Source organism: Protopterus annectens, chromosome 5.part0, assembly GCF_019279795.1.
Source record: "Protopterus annectens isolate FY-2018-M chromosome 5.part0, PAN1.0, whole genome shotgun sequence".
NCBI classification, from domain to species: domain Eukaryota; kingdom Metazoa; phylum Chordata; order Ceratodontiformes; family Protopteridae; genus Protopterus; species Protopterus annectens.
The window spans coordinates 1,947,311,341-1,947,335,237 of record NC_056735.1 but is presented as its reverse complement, the minus strand read 5'-3'; positions in this window follow the sequence as shown (position 1 = coordinate 1,947,335,237).

The window sequence follows — 23,897 nt, the reverse complement described above, 5'->3', positions numbered from 1 at the left end:
TGAACATTATTAAATTTAGATTTGAAGTGTAGACTCTAGACCAAATCTAGTCTCTGCAGAGGTGTTTATGGGGGGAATGAAAGAATAAGAAAGTAGATAATTATTTGAAACCCACTGTGCTAAACGTAAATGTCAGGAAACAATATATGTGTATGATTTTTTATGTTATAAGTAAAACTTCATGTCTAGATGTTAGGCCAGGGCACAATGTTGATACATCACCACCTACTAGGCTCTTTGATTTGGGAGAAGGATTGTGCACACAATGGTTGTATCACTCTCAGTAAGGCAACTAGAGAAGGATGGCGAAAGTTTTAAATATATTACTTTCTTACTGAAGTAATTGAAATCATGTGATTCAATGAGTGCCCAATACTCATGCTGGACACATTAACTCTTGCAGATGGAAATGAAACCTCTTTTTTTTTAAAAAAAAAATATAAGGCTTGAAACACAGACACAAAACAGATTCCAGAAAAGAAATCTACCCTTAATATTTGTTATAACAGACAATTTAACAATGTTAATGCTATAAAATGAGGAGCGAAACAACTGGCTTTTATAGACATCCTTTAAATACTTCCCACATTCTTTATGCACCTTCTGAGTGCAATATTGCCATCAATATACATGGTATAATATACATATACCGAATCTGATGAGCACTGCTGTGCTGAAATTGCCAACAAAACACTTTAAATAAAATCTGTAAATGTAAACCCCCTAAACAAGCATTTATTTTAATATGAGCTTCCAAATTAGTAATGCAGAGCATCACCATCTCTGATTAAGTGTTTAATTATGTAGGATTACCTACATTTTTATAGTATCTTATATTGCCATGCTTGTTATTTTTACTTGTGTTTTATTTAGTTTTTTATGTGGTCTCACTGCGCTGACAAGAAATGTAAAATGACTGTTTTCTGGTTTCTTTTCATGTGCATTTTTGCAGAAATTAGAAAGTGTTATTACTCTAATGGTACATGTATATAAGTTGTCATATATTTGTAAGTAAGTGAGTGATATTATCTATTTCTGTCTTCAGAAAACTGTAAAAAAGTCAAACAAATTATGTAAGGTTTTTGTACACTGAAAGATTTCTGAAACATGCTGTCACAAACAGTAAATGATAATGTGATAAATAGACAAACAAGAAATTTGATCTTTGAAAATTCCATAGTCAGTCATCATCATAGTATTTCCATAAATGTAAATATGTTTGAATGCTGAGATAAATGTAATAATTAAATACAGCCTTGAATATCACTTACTTTGGAATATTTCTGAACATGTCCTCCTATATTAGATCTCTGATATCTAATTAAAATTAAAATAGAGGAGAAGACAGAAAAGGAAAAAGGAAAAAGAAGGGAAAAATAAAATAGCTAAATGTCAGTATCATAAATAAGGATATATAGTGTTGTGTTGAATAAGGACTGCTGAAAGTTGTGATACAAATAAATGTTGTATTATAGTTTATCATTATATTTTAATGCATTTTGGAATTCTTATTTTGAAAAGTTACTTAAAAATGCTTATTGTTATTCTCTTCCAGATCAGGGGTTCATGTGGGTAGGCACTGAGGAAGCCCTGGAAGAGTTAAATGCCACCATGATATCTAATATCATAATACATACAAGCAGTATACCTAGCCAATATAGAAAGAATAAATATATTTAAATAAATAATAAATATACAGAAATACTAAAAAGAAGATGATATTAATAGAATCATGGAATGTCAATGGCCTTCAAGAGAAGAGGAAAAAAAACCTACTCATGCATTTAATATTCCAGTCAAAAAAATGTAACATTTCTCCAAGAAACTCATAGGTACAATGCACAATGGGAGAAAGATAGAGGTAAAAGCTGGATAAATCAAGTTATAGCAGCTAGAAATAGTAAAAATTCAAAAGGCGTAGCAAGTATTGTTAAAAAAAATCTTTCAAAGGTAAAATTATAAATCATAAATCAGATGATAAGGGAAACTGATGTTACTTTACCTGTTCAAACTCCCCATACACTAACCCTTTGTTATTTTTAAATGTATATGACTCATGTATGAATCAGAAAGATTTTATATATGAAATTTATAATTTACTAACAAAATTTCTAGATCATTATTTTATACTGGGATGGAATTGGAATGTACTAATAAATCCAACTAAAGACAGAACATCTAGAAATAATAGGCAAGTATCTCAAACTACTATTGCTGTAGAAGACTTAATGAATTACTTCAACTTAGACCCATATAATTTAAATCAAGAAAACAAAACAATACTCTGCCTGTTATAAGGGGTCCTGGCCAAGATTTGACTTTTTCCTAATATCTGAATATCTCCTAGAGTAAGGGATCACATATAAATTAGAACCGAGATCCCTCTCTGATCATTGAAATATTTGTATTGAAATAGATTGCTTGAAATTAAACTTGGTCAAAGTAATAATACAAGTTGGTCATTAAACATAAATTTAATAAAAAAAGGAAATTATACAAGAGATTACAGACATCCTTACTCAACTCAAAAACACTATAGCTAACACTGACATTCCCTATAATGTCCAATGGGCTGCAACTAAGGCAACAATTAGAGGAATATTAATACAAAAGGTTTGCTTTACAAGAAACAAAATAAAGAGAAAAAATTAAACTAGAAGAAAAACTAAAATAAATATAAAAAAAATCAAAACAGTTACAGCAATGAACTTGAAAACAGTATGCTAAACCTGCAAAAAGATATGTATTCTCAACAAACACAACAAGATTCAATTACAGAATTAAAACTATTCTATAAATATGCAGAATGAGCCCAAATCCCATCAAAAACATTAGCAAGGTTAATTAGCATAAAATGATCATGTCCTAGAATAGCAGAAGTAAATTATAAGGATAAAACAATACACACAACCTCTGAGATCATTAAATCCTTTGAGGAAATATATAAAGATTTATATGGCTCACAAAAACAGATTTACCCAGAGGAGTACGAGAAATTTGTAATTAATCTAAAATTCCCACATATAAGCAGTCAACAAAGTGATCTTCATAAAGCACCATTTACAAAAGAAGAAATTAAATTAGCAATAGACAAATTAAAAACAAGTGAAGCTCCCATATCTGATGGTTTTATAGCTGAATTTGATAAAATCTTTATTTTCCAATTATCAAACATTTTACTGAAAGTATATAACTATATTAGAAAACATATTATGTACTTATACATAACTCTAAAACTATTCTCATTCTTAAACTTAACTCAGATAAGACAAATCCTAACAACTACAGACATGTTGCACTTATCAATGTAGATATAACTATATTGACCTTAGTGCTTGCTAATAGAATTAAAAATATATATTACAAACCATTATATCACCCAAGCAATCTGGATTTATGAATAAAAGACAAGTAGGTGACAATACACTCATAATAGGTATGACTATTCAAATCCTAGAAAGGGAAAGAAACCCAAGATATACATTATCACTAGATGCAAGTAAAGCATTTGATAAATTAAATCTCAAATTTCTGTTTAAAATCTTGGGATATTTCAGTATACCCCAAGATTTCATTGATATTATAAAAATACTATACAGGAGCTCATATACAACACTTTTCATAAATAAAACAAAGTCAAACCCAATAAAAATTATTAATGGCACTAGACAGGGATGACTCTTATCCCCCTACCTTGTTAAGCTCTATACAGAACCCCTCTTGCTCTTTATAGGCCAAAAACATTCCATCTTCTACCAATAATCCAAAATATCAAACTGAAATGTATTGCTTTTGCAGATGATTTAAATATCTACTTTGAGTTCTCAAATACAGATCTATATAAAATTATGAAATTTAGTGAAGACTTTTCATATATATCAAACTTTGAAATTAATTCATTCAAGTACTTTATTTTTCCAATTAACCCTCTAGGACACATAGAACTTTATTTCCCAGAAACCACAATTAAAATAAACTACTCACTAAAATATCTGTGAATCAAATTCAAACACATTCATTAAGCACCAATGAAAGAAAAGCTACAAAAAAAAAAAAACATGTCAACTATTGAACAGAACATTACTAGATGGAAAAATATAAAACTTTCCTTTTTATTTAGAGCAGCTATTATTAAAATGAATGTCCTTCCTAGAATTTTATTCCAGTTTAATGCAATTAACTTAAACATTCCAAATACATTTTTCTGAAGAATGAATGCAAAACTATCTAAATTTATATGGTATCCAAAATCAACTAGAATTAACTACAACAAACTAATTCTACCTATGGGAAAAGGTGAGATGGCCTGACTGATTTTAAACTATAATCTCCACAAAAAATGAACCAAACTGGAAACTGTAGAGCTGTAAAAGCTGCAAGCACAGTGAAAAGATGGACACACTCCAAACCTCTTAGCGCTTTCGTTCAATTTAATAAGGTTGAACTTCATCAGAAACACACCCATTAATCAAATCTCATTTAAATACTAAATTCAAAAAAATCACATCATGTAAGTCATCCAATGTAAAAACATTTGATATATAAATCATAAACAATGCATGAAATTGCTACTACTAAGCATACAAAATGCATGAACGTGCTACTAGTAAACATTTTTAAAAATCTATGCTTAAAAAAAAATCACAGTCTCTGTGCTTGTAAAAAGCATTTGCTGTTAATCATTTCGTTTAGACTCAGAGCCTGGTCTGCCATCAATAAAATCTGCAACAAGGTTTCACGTCATTCGAACAAAATTTTAAAATCGCCACTTAATGAATCAGAACTGACTTTTTCTTAAACAAAAAATGAAAACTTCTTAAAAATTAAAGCACACTATAGAATGTATAGTGAGTGCATTAGACAAATCTTTCTTGCGAATAGCTAACACGTGTTTGTCAATTTGCTTTCTTAATACTCAAATGGTTTTGCCTATATAAAAATGGTCGCAACAGTTACAAAAAGCTGAATAAACTGCATTTGTGGTATTACAAGTATAATGTTCCCTAGCTGAAACAACCTTCTTTATATGTTTAAACTCAACTGTGGAAGTGCTCATAATGAACTTACACTGTCTGCACTGCCTACAGGGTTAGGTGCCACATCTGACAACAGAAACTTCTTTCCTATTTTTGGGACCCCTTTCCAACATAGACTTGGTGTTCACAGCAATTTTATAAGTGAAACTAGGCCTATCACCTATTATTTTGGAAAGATCGGAGTTACCCAAAACCACCTTCCAATTGTCCACAAGGATGTGCCTAATCAACCCTATTTTGTTGGTGATAGGAATTGGGAAGGCCAAACTGTAACCTTTACTGGCATTGGTAGTACCACTACATTGATTGTTATAGCTTAATTCAACAAAATGTGTGTACCTTAAAATCGGACTTGCTGTGTGTTCCCTTAACACATGGATCTCACTAATAATCTGGTGCAGCCAATGGGATCCATATCCCCTATGCTTGAAAAATACAGAAAGCTTATGCACCTCCTCCAGAAAGGTCTCATTGTTACTGGTCAGATGACTTAAATGAATAACTTGACCCTTGATTACCCCTCTTTTCATGCAACTGGGATGTAAGCTATCATAGTGCAAATACTGGTTAACGAAAGTGGACTTTCTAAAAATACTACTTTCGATACACAAATTTCCAAGACCAAAGAACAAATGTAAATCAAGAAAATCAATACTGTCACCAAAATGGCCAACAGTAAATATTAATAATTCAGTACTACAGTTTAAATCCTGGACAAATGATACAAAAGTATCATGATCTCCCTACCACAAAAATATCAAGTGGTCAATGTAACATGTGTAAAATAAAATATTATTAGCTAAGCAATGTGTGATGAAATATCTGGTCTCTCACATGGCCATCACTAAAGTTTCAAAAGATGGAGCTACCCAAGACCCCATTGCAATGCTAGAAACCCGTTGAAAAAAATCACTTTCAAATCTGAAAAAAATATTTTCCAAGACTAATTCCATCAAAATACAAATAGTGTTGATAGTGTCATTGTCTACAGCAGTGTACTGATTTAAATAGTCACTCAAAAACTCTATACCAATATCCTGATCTATACAGGTGTAAAAAGAAACAACATCCAATGATGCAAACTTGAAAGGTGTGTCAAGAACCGGTAAATCACTTAACAGTTCTAGCAAATGCTATGAATCCCAGAGATAAAATCTAGCATTCTGAACAATGGGGGTTCAATATTTTGTCCAGCCAGATTGAAATAGGTTCAGTTTTGGAAAAACTCGCCGACACAATTCTCCTAAAGGGAGGACAAAAACATGTCCTTATGGACCTTAGGAATACCAAAAAGTGTGGTGAGTTTAGGGTGTTCAACTGAAAGAAAACTATACACAGAATAATCAAAATTACCCTGACTGAACAAATCAAATAAGATTGTGTCCAGCCTAAGGAAACTCTGTGAAGTAATATCTGTGTCACCCTTCTTATAACAAGTTTCATCATTTAACATCCTGTAAATGGCTTCATTATAGTCTGTGGACTTCATAATGACAATAGAACCCCCTTTGTCAGTCTTCATCACACACCACTCTTTTAGCTACCAATTTTGATAAAGCTGACAACTCGCCCTGAGGAAGATTGTGTTTGATGTTGTAATCAGCTTTCAAATTTTAATCAGCATTCAAATTTCCAAATTGTTGCTCACATAAATTCCCATAAACTTGTAGGGTAGAGTTCATCAACGGACTCCAAACACTTTTTTTCTGAACACCAGGCACAGGAGTCACTGCACCAGCTACTCCAGCAAAGATATACTGCAAATTGAGTTTTTCAAATACAATTTGAAATCCACTATGAGTCTAGGAACATTAACAGTGTTGGATGGAATGAACGGAAAACCTTTCTTTAAAACAGATAAAGTATCATTGCACAAACATTCACCAGTCAAATTAAGTACATTAATGGAAAAGTCTAATTCTTCCTGCATCCCTTCCCTTTTCCCCTGCTCTGTGTCTGGACCTTGTTGGACCACTTGGGGGTATTTTTGTTTCCTGTACTGCCCACCAAAAAGGACCAGAACTGTTGACATCTGAAACAGAATGGGCAGAGGAAGTAGAGGGAATGTTATCTATGTTAGAGCCCCCATTAATGTCTTGCACAGTACTGACAACTGGAACTGTGACTGTGGAACTTCAAACAGCAGGCTTTAACAATGGAGAGGTATTTAACTCCTTAGTTGTATCATTAACTGAACTACTGCTGCTGATGTTTTGGTTGTTTTCACCAAATATGCTGAATTAGCAACGTAAGCATCAAGATCTCTATTAAGTTTGTCCTGTTTACTTGCAATAACTGACGTGCTGTGTCTCTCAGCCTTGGCAGAAATTCCATAATACAAAGATGAGAGAGACTCAAACATATCAGAAACCCTAATAGAGGCATTCAACACCTCCAGTTGGCCCCTTAATGTCATCAACCATTTTTGTAATTGTCAACTAGTATTATCATATGATTGAGACCAGTGTTGTTGAACAGTTCGACCAACTGTTTATATAAACTGTCTCCTTACATAATGCAATTAGGAAATTTGCATACTCTAAGGCTAAACGGAATACACTTCAAGTTAAAATGTTTAGTAGTAGCACGTTTATGCATTTTTTATGTATAGTAGTAACATGTTCATGCATTGTTTATGATTTATGTTGCAAATGTTTTTACATTGGATGATTTATTTCATGTGACTTTTTGTATTTAGTATTTAAATGAGATTTGATTAATGAGTGTGTTTCTGATGAAGTTCAACCTTATTAAATTGAACGAAAGCAGTAAGAGGTTTGGAGTGTATCCATCTTTTCACTGTGCTGGCAGCTTTGTGTTTTACAGTTCTATGATATTAAACTATATTATGAAATCATTTGTGCAAACAAAATAATTCAAATAGCAAATTGAAATTCAAATGATCATGAATGGTCCCAATTGTGGACAAAGATATGGTTTGAACATATTAGAACCCAAAATATAACTCCAAAAACAATTTATTTTATTAAGCAAGAAAATATTTAAAAATTATAATCCATAAAATGATCAAAAAGAAAATTAATGTATTTCAAAAGTTAATAACTTCCTTAAGCATGGAATATACCCTTGAATCATTACAACCAAAACATCTAAATCCAAATCTAAAAATTAATAATAATATGATAAATTTAAACCAATATCCTTCAATTAAAAGCACTACAGTATGGGATTTCTATAAATTAAAGTGATACTTGATTGAAGCCATTAGGAAAATGCTAAAGTTACAGAAAAAAAAACATGATACTGGACTTAGAAAAATTAAAGTTATAATCAATACAAAAAATGCATATATATATATATATATATATATATATATATATATATATATATATATAAATGAGCAGATTATTACTATGGCTGAAATAATTTTGAAGAGTCTATCCTATAAAGAAAAAGTTAATCAAGCCTAAATAATATTAAAATGTCTTTCCTTTCTTGTTTCTTTTAATTACTGAATGAATGCACTCATGGTGATGTTATGATGTAAATATGTGTAAATAGTAGTGTTGTAATAAAAATGCTTTCATAAGTGTGCAGATTCCTATTTCAAAGCATCGTATTAACATATGATTATACAAGCAAGATATATTATTAAATTATCTGTACTCTATATGGAATGTTTCTTAATTTGCTATTGTATGTAATTTTATTTTTTTCCTTTGCCTTTATACTTTCCAAAAGAAATAAAGCATTATATTTGAAAAAAAAAAGAAAATGCAGTGTCTTTCAGTTCTGCTTTCAATAAGTAAAAAGCATATTTTTTACAGCATAGATAGTTTCAATATTTTCATTTAACAAGTCATTAAGTTGCACAAAAAAAATTTATTTTTATATGTATTATAAAAGTGTGCAACCATTTAAGTCCAGAGATAAATATTAAATGACATATACATATATTAATTGTACATTAAAGGAAATTATTCTTCAAATAAATGTCAAGTTGTGGTGATGATTTAGAGGCAGGTAGCTCTAGAAGAAAATATAATCAGATGAAGGTGTTCTTTAGGTAGTAACTATTATAGTTCAGAGAATGAATCAGAATCTTTTGTAAATAAGCACTAAAATAATAAGCTCATAGCCTAGCAGAAATGACAAGGGTAGCATGACCCATATGACTAAGAATTTCAAGGAATATGAATATATACAAATGGAATTCAGGAAAATGAGACACACAATAATTATGGGTCTGTTTCTGAATTTATTTGCTTGTTTTTATATTTATGTCTACATTCATGCATGTATGTATGTAAAACTATAACGTGAATATGTTTTCTTTAAAACCAAGAACAATACATCCAAAATTAATAATATTAATCATTAATTTGGAACATGAGAATGAAATCAGCTTAAAATTATGTCTCAATGATTTTTTTAATAGAAACATTGAAATGTTATGCTTTAATAAGAAGTAGAAAAGTCAGCTTCCATGTCACAGCTGAAGAAAGCTTTAACTATTTCCTATGTGACCAGAGTTTGAGTAGCTGCACAGGTACTTAACAGAGCTGGTGTATGAGGATGGACATGCTTATCCTAGTGAGGGTGTAGAGTAGAAAAGGATATATACTGCCTAAATCAATCACGGGAGAGGAAGCATTGTGTATAGTGTAGTGGACTTTCAGCCACTGAGGCAAATTTATCATGGTAATACTCATTAGTGAGTACAAATATTCATTTAGCTGCATAGAGGTTGTGGTGATGCAGATAGCTCAGTCCCCTGCCTGAGGGTGGGATGGGGTAAAGTTTCTCATTCTAATGTCTTCATTGTCAGGATATAGACAAGAAACCATAGTGGTTGCCCGAATTATGACCATCAATTCAATTCTTACTTGTGTGATTCTGAGGAATCTCCTCCCCTGCCATGGATGAATGAATTGGCTTATGTCAAGCTGGGAGAGGCTTGATGGTCAGCAGGTATAGAACCACAAAAATAGAAAAAAAAAACATAGCATCTCTTAAAATGAAAATCATTGTTGGTTATACTTCCCTGAAAAAAAAAATCCCAGTACTGCAGGACTGCTGACAGTTTTGAAGTGATGACCAGCAGAGAAAGCCTCTCCAAACTCTGAAATATTCCCTATATATTCAATCTACCCCATTTCTTAGCAAATTCAGATTTGGTATACTCAGAGGTGCTGAGTTGACAGGAGGAGAGGAATAGAAAATAATGGTAGTTTGCAAAACTGAGATTTCAGACAGGTCATTGTTTGAATAAGTATTATTTAAATAATTATCCTAGATCTTAAATAAATCCTTACATTTATAAACCATTTTCTTTCAGTGATGATCAATGTCTGACCATTACAAAATCCATTTTTCTGTACCAAATTACAAAACATTCCACAGCAGCAAACCACATGACTTCAGTTTAACACCAGACTTAAATTTCCACAAAAAATGCATTATGTGAAAATATGAGAGACTAAAGGCCAACTCGTTTCAGTGTATTCTAGTAAAGGAGTGCCTGAATTCAAGAATAAGCAGGAAAATATAATTGTGCAAATATTCTTAGATAGAAAAAAAAATGCTCCCTATTGAAATGTCCTCACTTGAAATGCTGAGGAATGACAATCTGAAAAAAAATACACAGGATAAGAATGAATCTAGAAAATTGTTATTCTCCTTAAAACCTTTTTTGCAGTGGACAATTCCCCCTGCACCCTCTCATGTTAGGGCAAGCCCCTCACATTCCCAAAACTTATATATATCAATGCCAAGATCACCATATATCAGAGAAAAATACATTTTCTGAGAAATGGCTTCTTGAGTTTTGTAAATGTAAGTCTGTTCCTTCAGCCATTCAGTCTCTATGTTTTGGGACTTGTTCTAGCATGTTCTGCCATTTCAAATGGCTACTGAAAAAAAAAAATCTTTATCCCAGATTTCATTACTGTGGAAACTATGATTTATGCCCTCACACCTCATTTAACTGGCTCTCATTTTTTTTTTTTTTTACTCAGGGCAACCCCCTCAACACATGTCAAGCAACTCCTAAATATAGTAATTAATGCAGAAGTCATACAATATGAGATCAAATTAGAAAATATTTTGCTAGTTGCCTGTTCCACTAAATGAGCTTTATCAACCATTATTGTAGTTTTAAGTTGTACGTTTTAGGGTACAGATGAATGTCTAACAGGGCATCTTTCCTGCATCTAAATTTTTAAAGACTGATATAAAGATTAATGATTAATTACAAGAGATATGAAGGATGTTTAAGTTTTAGTTTTTATGCTGCTCTGAATTTTCAGTCTCCCAAGGAATAGAAAATGAGTTGGAAAAAAAAAACAAATATCATTCACTACAAGTTTAGAAGACTAATTTGAAAATCTTGCAACCTGAATATAAAAAACTGAATTTTAACTATTCAGTTAGACTTATAGGTCTTAATCTTAACATAAAGCTATTTGCATTTTCTCCTTTAAATCAACAAGATAAATGTGAGAGAAGATACAGTATATACAACCCACTTTCTCAATAGAGCACAAAAAACTTTGAAATGATCTGAGATGAATAAAGGAACACTGTGTAATTAAGAATGAAAAAAGTGCATCCATTAGAAATAACAAAAGCACAAGGATATAAAAGATAAAATGCTATGGACTATAAGACATGGTAACTAGAACAGGAACCTCAAGAGAATTAATTACTGTTCTGTGACTCTTAAAGTTGAAGCTCTTCATAAATAACCATGTTTCTTACGATACATACATAAAATAAATTGAATTGCTGAATCATTTTATTTCTAGGTTATTTTTTAGTTTATAAGATAAGTTAATATATTTAATTCAAATTTGTCATTTGATCTGTTAATATCTGTTTAAAGCATTGTTTTCTCAAGATATATCTTGATTTTTGCAGTGTCAGACAGTACATGTTCTTGTATTAGCACCAGTTGTCAATTTTATTATATTTATTTACTGTCTTTACAGCATGAAACCTGTGCAAGTTCCAGTAACTGAAAACATTGCTCAGCTGTATGTTCCTATTGTATTTTTGTTTCAATGTATGATATAGAAGTAGCAGCCCCTTCCTGAGGCCAAAGTCAAGGATCATTTAATATATAGTGTTAAATACGTTATGCTAACCACATGGGGATGTGTTTTCCAAAGTGATGTTAAATAAACTTAATTATAATATTAGACTGTAACTGTACATTCAAAAAGCTGCAAGTTGAACACACAAAAGCATCTGTACATGCCACGATATGCCTGATATCAGCCTCAATGTATTCAAGCTGTGTAAGTCAGAGAAAAAGAAATCAAGTTAAGTTAGTAATTACTGTGAAATAGGCTATTGTTTAGAAATAACATAAAATAAAACAATAAGGCTATAATAGTGTGTACATCCATAAAGGTCATACTGAAACATAATGAACGGGATAGTAATACAAATGTATATATAGATATAATGTGAGAATTGACTACTTATGTTATTAAAGCAAAGAAGGAGTATTTCTAGTGGTTATCAAGCCCTCTTGAGTTTTTCACATCTACAAAGTCAAGCACAATTTGTGTGTGTGTGTGTGTGTGTGTGTGTGTGTGTGTGTGTGTGTGTGTGTGTGTGTGTGTGTGTGTGTGTTTATGTATATATTTGTGTTCATGCATTCGTGAGTATATGTGTGTGCATATTTATATGAGATGAAATATATTTCACACAACTTTTCAGGTGATGGGATTGCACTATTGCCCATCTCACCCCTTATTTATACTTTATTCCTTTTACTATTTAGATTAATGGACATCTGAACATTCTGAGTAGTAAATCGGAAGTGAATTAGAAAGAGATGTGGACAAACATATTGGAAATAATAATTTAATGAATGCATTGTTATCTCTTCAGCACTTTTCAATGGGAATGGTTTGAGTGTATATTGTTGTAGCTATGTATTTATAATCTATACAACAAAGTCTCATGTGCATTACTTATACCATGTTTGTGAAACAGATTCTCTGATATGATACACAAATAATCAACATGATGATAAAGGTTCTTCAAACTGTCTGCAAAAATGGAGTTACTTTTAATGCAATATAAACCACAAATATTGGACTGGATGTGAGGATCATTCAGCAAAACAGATATCACATGAGAACTTGATATTGAATAAACAATTATGACTGCTTTTGCTATATTACACAAAAAATGGCTTTTGATAACCATATCAGCACTGCTAAGTGTATATATATTTTTTTTAAACTTGAAAATAGTCCCCGGGATTCATGAACCTTGCGCCAGGCGCCCGCATAGCGTTGGCGTTATAACGCCAAATATGGCTGCTGAGCGATTCAGGTATGAATGAATTCCACGTGCACTACCGGCGTGCGCCGGACCGTCTCCGCCCCCCGGCGTAGGTATGCAAAACACACTGTGTGCGGTATTGCACCATGCAAATGAGGGCAATAGCGATCCACGAAGTGGCGCAGGCGTAGCGTAAGGGCACGGCAATGTAAACCAAAAAAAACGGTTTACATTTACCCAAACATACCGGAGGAGTAACGGAAGGCTGTCAAAGTCAGGTATCATATAGGTGCAATATGCCAATGTGGAAAGGCACCGAGAATGTCCAAAGAAAATATGCACAAAATGTAAAAATGACATAAATGGCACGACGTAGAAAGAACAGCAGACCCCGGGATGTGTGCACAGAAGTTGTAAAGCAATGAAATAATATGATAATGTCCGAAAAGAGCATTAGAACACAAATCAGCTGCACAGCCACCACACACCATAGTATGTATGTAAAGCTGCAACCCCAGCGCAATGGTTGTCAAGGAGTGGAGGCGGTGTCCGGCGCCGTAACCAGGTATTAGTAGTCAATTCCATGCAAATGAGGCAGATAATAGTGAATCGCAAAAACGGCGCCAGCGTAAGGATGGAGCAAACGGCGTAGCGGTACTACACCGAGGAGTGGCCTACACCAGATACATGTCAACCACACAGGGGTGTGCCACCGTAGGAGGAAGGATATTGGAGGACAGCAAATCTGGGCTGTACAATGCACATCACAACATCATGACTGGCTTGTTAGGAAATAGATGCGCTGACAGTACAGAATGCGCGTACAAATGCATGTGCACGACGATGACTACGTTCCCGAAACCAGTCATGTGACGGCCTCACCGTCAACAACCAGGGATATAGGAAGGTAATGCGGAGAATACGAGGAAATGCGGAAGCAGTGTAAATGTATCCGTAACGAGCAAGTAACACCAATCAATGCAGGAAGGGCAAACGCCGTCAGCTGATAAGTCTGCATGCAGACTCCTGCAGAACGGGAAAGGGGAGGCATTTGAGAGCAAAGATAATAGGGGATGTAGTAGAAATGCAAAGATCAAAGAACTGAAATAGCACAGCCAAGTACAGAGGTAGCATAACTGCGGCTGCAGATAAAATGCATCATATGCCATGTGCCTGCAGGATGCAGTAATGTAAGATGCCAGGCGAAGGCAATGCAGGCAACTGTAATGTAAAACTACAGGCAGTACCGTTGCAGCTGCAAGCGTAAAACCACGGAAATAATCCATGGATAGGGCCGCACAGACACACCCAATGACCTCACCGGGTATACAGCACAACAGTAATAAATGTGAATGCGCACAACACACAGCGCGACTTCCCAAACGCCGCACCGTAGGGTGTAAACAGACGGGGAACTTTTAACATGTATATGCTGGGTGCCGCCGTGGCCGTGATGCATAGGTATGTGGCAGAGACAGACGGAGTTGCGGAGGGTGGTGCCGACAACAACCGTGAGGCCTCACAGGAGAAGGAGAGTGTTCAGACCAAGGGTGACCTACCAGGGGCTGCGAGACCTGGAGATAGTAGAGCACTACAGGGTGGACAGGGACACGTTACAGCAAATAGTGGAGCTGTGCCTGCCGCCTGAGAACAAGAGACAACAGAGGGGAGCCCATCCCAGTGGACACAAAGGTATGTGTGAGCTTGCGAATACTGGCTACAGGTACCTTTCAAAGGCCCACCGGGGACATAATGGGCATCTCACAGGCATCAGCATCCAGGGTACTACACCAGTTCCTGGATGCCATGTTACCACATGCCCATGAGCACATAAAGTTCCCCACATCTCAGGAGGAGTTGGCTAGCAATATGCGCCGCTTCCACCGTGTGGCACAATACCGGAGGTCCTGGGTGCGATAGACTGTACGCACATAGAAATCAAGTCACCACCTGGGGAGCAGGGTAGACGCTACATAAACCGCAAGGGATACCCCTCCATCAATTGCCAGGTCGTGGTGCAATGCGCAGGGCATTATCATGGATGTGTGTGCCGGCAGCCCTGGAAGCTACCACGACTCCCATATCTGGCATGCCTCACAGCTGTACCAGGTATTCGCCAGTGGGGACATCACACAAGGTCACCTTGTGGGGGATGCTGGCTACGCACTGGAGCCGTGGTTGATGACACCCATCAGAAATGCACACACACACATGCAAGAACGCCATAATGAGGCACACGCACAAACGAGAATAATCATAGAGCGTGTGTTCGGGATGTTGAAATCACGGTTCCGGTGCTTGGATACTGGAGCCTTGCAGTACTCTCCAGGCACAAGTGCCCACATATTCATAGTATGTTGTATGCTACACAATATGATTCTGCGGAAACAGCTGCTGCAGGGACATAATGCCGGAGGGCCACCAAGTCCGCCACAACTGCCAGGGCAAGCACAGGCACAGGGCGTGCGGCGCCACGGACACCCTGAGCCAGCCCCAGTAGGTAGACAGAGGCGTACCCAATATGCCTACGCCCTGGCAAAGAGGGAACGCATAGCACATACTCTGACAGTGTAGGCCCCATGGACTGACACCTCCTGACCTGCACACACAGTAAAATGGACGCCACACAAACATGTCCGCCCGTAATGTGTACCGTATGTGCGGACGTATGTGTGACTCCAACAAAGGCACCGGCCAAACACTGCACACCCAATAGCCAGCAGAGCATGGAACACCAACACGTCAACGCACGCCGGTTCAACAGCACACGGCGTAGCCATATGCTGCCACTATCGCCGCAAGTCGACCACACATGTACGCATGTGCATACACAGATACGGAAATACATATCAGTACACATGTAGAAATATATGTACGCATACACAGATAGAAAGTACAACAGGGTAATATGGAACCCAGGGATGCAAGTTCACAGATAAGTAAGACGCGAAATCACCACATATTAAACATAGTGACCGACAACCCGATTATCCTGGAGGGTGGGCAGGGCAGGTAACGCCAGCCATGGAAATGTTAACCTGCATCAATACATATCCGCGTGTCGGGATGGTCACCAGTCCACGGTACAGTAACGGGATATGTGTAGGGTCACCACCTGTCCCACGTTGTGAGGGACAGTCCACCTTTGGGCAGTTGTGTCCTGCAAAACATTGACAAAATGGCAAATGTCCTGAGATTGTAGGACAAAACCATTTCCCATAATTACTTTATTAGTTGCACAAAACAGTTATATTGTAGAAGAAACATCTAAATATGATAATAAACAGAATAAGCAACTGTAATGCTACATCGTCGTATTCCATCAAAAAAGTGAATCGCTGTCCTTTGTACTGGCCGTGGGTGTGTGTTGGCATGCAAAATCAGACGTTTCTACTAAAATTTCCCACATTGGCCATTTGAAAAGGTGGCAACCCTACATATGTGCGTGTCATATCCATAGGACATGAGTGCGGAGATACACGCCGCCACCGGCGATGCGGCCAACGTAGGTATTGTGTTCAACCGTCGGTGCGAAAGCGGAAAGCATACCAGTGAAGTGTACGACATTATGAGGAACGTACCTCATTCGGGGTGTAAAACAGTTCATGTTCCTCGCAGTACCTACAAGTTCCACATTGAAAATGTCTCTCAAACATCCATTGTTAGGAATGTATATAAATGACATCCTGGTAAATAGAATGTACTCATAGTAAGTCAGTAAAGGTTCTTCACTGTAAGTAAATCAGCATATCATAACCAACCTATGACCTACTTAGCTGAAGTTGTCACTATGCCATTACTATGTGTTCCACATTATGCCCATGTGTTTCACATTACTACTGTGTGTGTTCCCCACTCCGGAAATAGAAGGTTGACAGCCATGGCGGCAATATGTGTATGTGTGAGGTGAGGTTGTCGTGTGTTCCGCTGTGTGTGTGTAATGTGTGTGCCAGTGTAAACTGTGTATGAAGGTGACATGTCACAGGCGGAGTGTAATAACAGGCGTAGGCATACAGTACAGGAACCATAGGCGTATGTACAGCAGTACCCACAAAGTAGTACTGGCATCTCCTCAGTGGCTATGCACGTGGCGACGTAAAATGATGCAAAGCGCAAATGTCCCAAAGTGTACCACAGGGCCATAGCAAAGCGGAGATGCAAAGGACGCATGTACAAACCACGACCGTAGGTATGGCGGCCATAACGTAGACTCCACACGGTCTGTTGGCAACGTTACACAGCATCAGGCATGTACGGCGAAAATACGAATGTGCCATCCCGGCACCGATCGTGAACACTTACGGTCCGGTAAATACCGCGGTGTGTTCCACGACCGTGACGTAAGCAAGCGGCACACGAATAGGAGGCTACCGGTAGCATACAGTCCGCCCCAAGTATAGGACCACAATCACCGTAACTATCAGCGACAAAGTGCCAATGGATGGTAGGCACGGACGGACATGCGCAGATATACAACCGATGTGAAGGCGGAATACGTGCAGGAAGCACACATGCAGGCGATACCGACAGCAGACGACATCAACAAAACAAACATTCCCGGAACAACAGACAGGTAACCCGCAGCTCCCCAAGCAGGGATGGAGCACACACACAAGCATATCTGGTATGTGTAAATGCAAGACTCACACCCCGTACTCGTCACCCACATCCGCAGATATACCCCATTGCACATATCAAAGGGATAACAGCTAAAACCGTAGCAAACACATACAGGCAGTGAATGACAGCGGCATACCCACAACAAGCTCATGGGGAACACTAGCAGCGGCTGATGCATCCATGCATTCGCTATGTACAGGAAAATAACAGCCATGTAACACATTTGAATGCACAACGCCATCGACAGACGCCGCCAGGACACGGGGACCCACATGTCGAACACAATACCATACCCAACACACACAATCCACGGCTAACACCACAGCGAAATGTACCCGACACCACACATAGCGGATGCAGTCACACAAACATGATACAATACATACCATCCTCACTAAGGTATTGCAAATAACCAACGGCCACACGAGGAAAGAACCATGGCCTAGTGCCGACGCGTAACGAACGAAAGGAAGGGGGATCACCGCTGATATGCGCATAAGTACACACCGAGGAACAGCTATTGGCCTGATTAACCCACATGGATCAGGTGACGACGAATATAAGGAAGACTCCCTGGATATCCAAACCGTATGTTCATACCGAACCCATACGAACTCGAGAAACAGAATCAAGGGAATTGAGTCGAACGCAGAACAAAAGGCCGGAAAGGTATGTCGAACCCACAAATTGTACTGGTGTGTAACGCACGATACGTATGACGAATCTGTACAGTATGTGAACGGTGTGTGTAGGTAAAGATACCTGTCCATCAGGCAGAGAGAGGCGAAGGTTGGATATGTAATGCTAAAACGCGCAGCATACCAACAACTGTGGACAACGTGTGCACAGCAGTGGGACAACATGTAAACACCCGGGATAACCCCAGGGCCGGCTTGCCACCCTTTCAAAAGGCCAAAGTGGGAAACCGTCGGGACATACTTCAGATGTTACAGGTGGACACATACCCATGGTCAGTACAAAGGTTAGAACTCTACTCTTTTGCATAAAGAAAGGTGTATTCTTGTAGCAGTTCAGTTGCTTATTGTGTGTCTTGTAACAGTTAGGAATGTACATACATAAATAAGTATGTTATGCAACTCTTACATAAGAATGGGATATAGTGATGTCCCACAATCTCAGGACATTTGCCATTAGTGATAAAGTTTGTCAGGACACAACTGCCCAAGGAGGGACTGTCCCTTGCAAAGTGGCACAGGTGATAACCCTACCCCAGGTCTGCCATAGGGGTTGCAAACACAGAACAATGCCACCACCCACGCCGATGCTGGCAGTGGATATCCAACACTGAAGTGCCACAGCAGGGATAGGACATTTATGTATAGTGTCACAGCACACATGTGCATGGGCATATACCGTCGATGTCATACGGAATGTGCGCACGACGTGCACCTATCCCACGCAGTAGGGGCGACTATGTCAAGTATGTGTAATGCAAAGCTGGCATGATGGATATGTTCAGAGATCATAGACAGTATCACAGGCATAGCATGCATGATGGAACGATGGGCTAATGTTATATACATACACAAGATATGTATGGCCTGCACATATGGGACAATGTAGTAGCAGAATAGGTACCCGAAATGGAGGTACCAGCAAGTGACCATGTCCAAACGTTCCATAGCAGGTGCAATGTGTGCCACAATGATGTCCAGCAGTGCCGTGTGTAAACACATGTGCAATGTACACAGTACTGATACCCCCACATGGTAGTGTCCACTGAACGGCAGAACTGGATGTCAACTGTCATGTCTATACAGTACGTCCGCTGTGGTGGTACCATGGGTCTGTGTCACCCTACCAGCAAGGCAGCTATGACACGACTAGTGACACAGTGTGCCCCTGTGGGATGTGCACAGGACCTATGTCCCACAGCATGGTGTGTGTCCAGTCTGTGGATGTCACACAGACGGCCGGGCTGAGCAATGTGGCATGTGTGCACACATGCAGGACTGCTCCTCCCCCCCTGCCCACAGCAAACGCCATGTAGGAGTACTACATGCATCAGTACTGTGGAGAACATGGCCCATGGCAGAGTACATTACACCCCTGTGTTAGTGGCATCTAGGTGAGCACAGATGTGTTACATGACTGTCATTTGCATATGTAAACTGTCTGAGCTGGGTAGAGAGCACAGCATGACTATACTGACACATGTAACGTTGTATCCATTGTGTAAGGTACACCACACATGTGTTATTGTAACATGGCCTGCGTGTACATGTGTGTATGGCACAGGTACAAGGGCACCCAAGGTATCAGCTACACATACGGTCCAGAAATGTGTAGTCCTGCACATGTGTACCCACACTATGGTGTAATATGGCAACCACAGCACCATGTGGGCCATGTGTGTATACATCAACCATGTACAACGTGATATGCCTGTATAGGGACAGTATCCATGTGATACACACCGCATGACTGTCAGTATGCAAAGGTGATGTGTATGCACTATGTGTGATGTAACTGATGCAATGATATCTACATGATATATCTGCCACACTGACACCTGTATGGGTGTCAGCAACATGAGTATGATGAGCTAGAATGCTGCCAGGTATGTAGAAGTGGTATATGTAGGCATGTACAGTACTGTGTGACAGTAGGTAGTGTACGTATGCAAATACTGAGCATGAGGGCCACATGTCTGAGGAACGTGCAATGCCACACATCCCTGACATGTTGTAGTTAGCATGACATGCCTGCACCACTGTGTGAACTGTACAGAAGGCACATGGCGTAACATGCCGATACATAGGGCGATGTGATGCTGGATGTGTACACTGTCAATAGCATAGAGTGGAATGGTGCTGAAGGGCAAAGAGCAGATCATGTCTGATGTGATACCCTCTGTACCACCCCAACCACCCATGCAATAATATGACAGGTGGCCAGCATGGGATGTGGTGTTCCGTGGCGCACAGAAGCCCAACAAGGGTGCCAGGAAAGGCATGCAGGTAGTCAATGAGTGTGTGAAGCATGTATGTCAAGATGTGGCCCAGTGCCATACTGAATGGCCCAGTCATGGGTGTAGAGATGCAGCCCCATACGTGCAATGCAGTACCATCCATGTGTAGTGTGATAGATGTGGTAGTGTGGTGGTCATGGTGCACAACGTACATGAATGGGCTAGCAGTCACTGATGTGTGCTGCTGCAGAGACATGTAACAGCCAGGTTGGCGGGATACAACAACTACGGTGGTTGGAGGTGACATTGGGACTGTGTTCCCAGACATAACATGTGCATGCCAGTACTATGTATGTGTCCACAGGGTTAATACAATGTCCAGCCAAGGATTGGAACCCTGTAGTGAGTGAGAGTGTGTATTGTTGGTAGGTACCCCATTGGCAGGCAGGATGCCAGCAACATCTGTGTCGACAATGCCTGCATGACCGTGGTATGCTGCATTGAATGTGGATGTAGTCAAACAGCAGAGACATACCACCACACTGCGTGAGGGCCCACACTGCAATGTCTGGCAGTCATGTGTAGGTAGCTAGCTGTGGAGTATGTCATGCACCAGCAGGACACACCATGACTGTCAAGTGACACACAACACACAGGTGAACAAAACTACAGTGCAACAGCCTGCACATGTGCCCATATAGCACGTGTGCATGGAACAGGAATACCACTGTGGCGTCTGTGAAAATGCCAGCACCACCATGTCTCAGTGTGGAATAGCATGGTCCCTACCAGTGTGTACATGTAGCAGAAGTGCACTGTGATCACTGTTGGCATAGGCACATAGACTGTCCATTGGACGTGGTGCCATGCCCTCAACAACCTCTGTCAGTGGATGTCAGTAATACCGGCTGTAGTGTGTATGTACCATGCATGCTGCTATGGTTGTGTGCTGAGGGTGTGGCTAGCAGGGATGTTAAGCATGGATGTTCAGCAAACAGAGGGGGGAGGTGTGTAGGCCTAGCATACAGACACATGTAGGTTTGGTGCATGCTGAGGGTAGTGTAGGTATGGTATGTGTCGTGTAATGTGTCACCCAGCTATGTGTACTGCATGGCCAAGCATGTGTGGGTACGTGGGAGTCCATACTAGGGAAGGTCGTGTTGCTGGCAATACATAGCAGTAGCAACTGTCCCAGGTGCAATGTACAGCATGCCACCCTGACTGGCATGTAACCTGTGGTGTACAGTGTCTGCACTGTCGCATGTCACAATGTGCGTAGTGGCCACAAACATGGGTATCTGAACATGGACCACCTATGATGCAATGTGTCATGGGAAAATACAGTATGTGTGTAAATCACGGTGCGGTGTGGGAACCACCCACCTGTGTGTGTTGCAGTCCAGGTATGTGACTGGGAGGTATGATCTGTGTACAATCTGGACTGGCAGGTGTGGCGTGTAGGGCATGGAGGCAGGTCCCAGGCACTGTAGATAAGTGACATGTGTGCTGTACTGTGTGTGCAGTGCTACTGTACAGCACAGTGGAGGGTGTAAGCATTGTCACACATCACTGCATGCTGTGCCTACCTGTGACAGCCCTGCCAGAGACAGACATGTGACACCGCTGCACAGGCAGCATAGCATGAGAAGATGTACATGTGGGCTGCACACCTTAGCCAGATGTCCACACGTCATGTGTGCCACGGTAGTGTGGTTCAACACGACTATCAGACTGGACAGACAGCACATGCCTGCATAACAACAGTATGACCATAGTCAACAGTCCCAGTGACAGAGTAGGCCAATGTAGACTATCCCTGCATGCAGACCAGTGGCTACTGGACACCTGGCTAGACACACACCTGGACGGTTAATTCACCATTGAGCCATCACATGTCCACGTCCATGTGGGCTGTACAATGTCATCACAGGGTGGTCACAACAGCAGGTGGCAAGGCAGACACGGTGTACCAGGTGATGCGTCATGTGTGCATATGTTGAGTAGCACAGCCGTTCACATGTCCGCAACATACTGGTGCACGGTGTATACTGTTACATGATGAATGTAACTGCACTGTCACCCACTACAGGGCCAGCTGGCACAGGTGTGTTGTGACTGGTGTAACCCATGTTTGCACAGGATACACACTGCTGCTGTAGGCAGCCATGCTGGTGGCCACCAGTGATATATGCAGTGGTCATACAAACATACCGTACACAGTGTTCAGGCAGGAATGTAAATTGTCGTGGACGATGTGCTGCTATGTGAATGTGGGTGTTTGTTGTGAATGTCACACATCCAGGAGACACCATCTGGTGCAATCATGGTTGTCAACACCGGTACACACATCCACAGCAGTCAGAACCCAGTCCCGACAATGTGTGTCAGTCACCCTTGTACTGTGTGACACATGTGCACATGGCGGAACACCTCCCACTGTCATCTAAGCTGGCTACATGATGGCTGGAATGTGCTGTAGAAATGTACAATGCTGGTAGCCCAATGAAGTACCTGGAATCAGACACAGTACACTATGTCAGCCATGTAAACCATGCACAACAATGACTGCCCAACAGACACAAACAATGCATTGACACATGGAACGTGTGCTCATGACAACCCCACCGAGGTATGTTGCACATATAGATGTACAAATGTCATCTATGGCCATAGCATGGATGCAGACACACATACTCCACAGGTAGTACCATGTGATGTAGGTAGGGGGCATTGCTGGTGTATATGTCACAGTAGATGTACACAGACATGTCCTGCATAGCCGTCATGTAGGGGTAGCTGTGGTATGTCACTACTGGACATGCCCACACAGATTACCATGTCCCGCAGGAGATGTGTTAGGTGTGTACCACATGTGACATGCTGACAACAATCTGCGATGTGTATGGCTGCCGGTGTACCTGTGTGACAATGTCTGTGATGGGTGCAAAGGCACATAGTATTGTATTGTATGCACACAAGCCCCACATAGCTGCATAGCCTGAACAGACAGTACAAGGAGTGTGTGGGATGATAGCAACCCACAGGTGGAG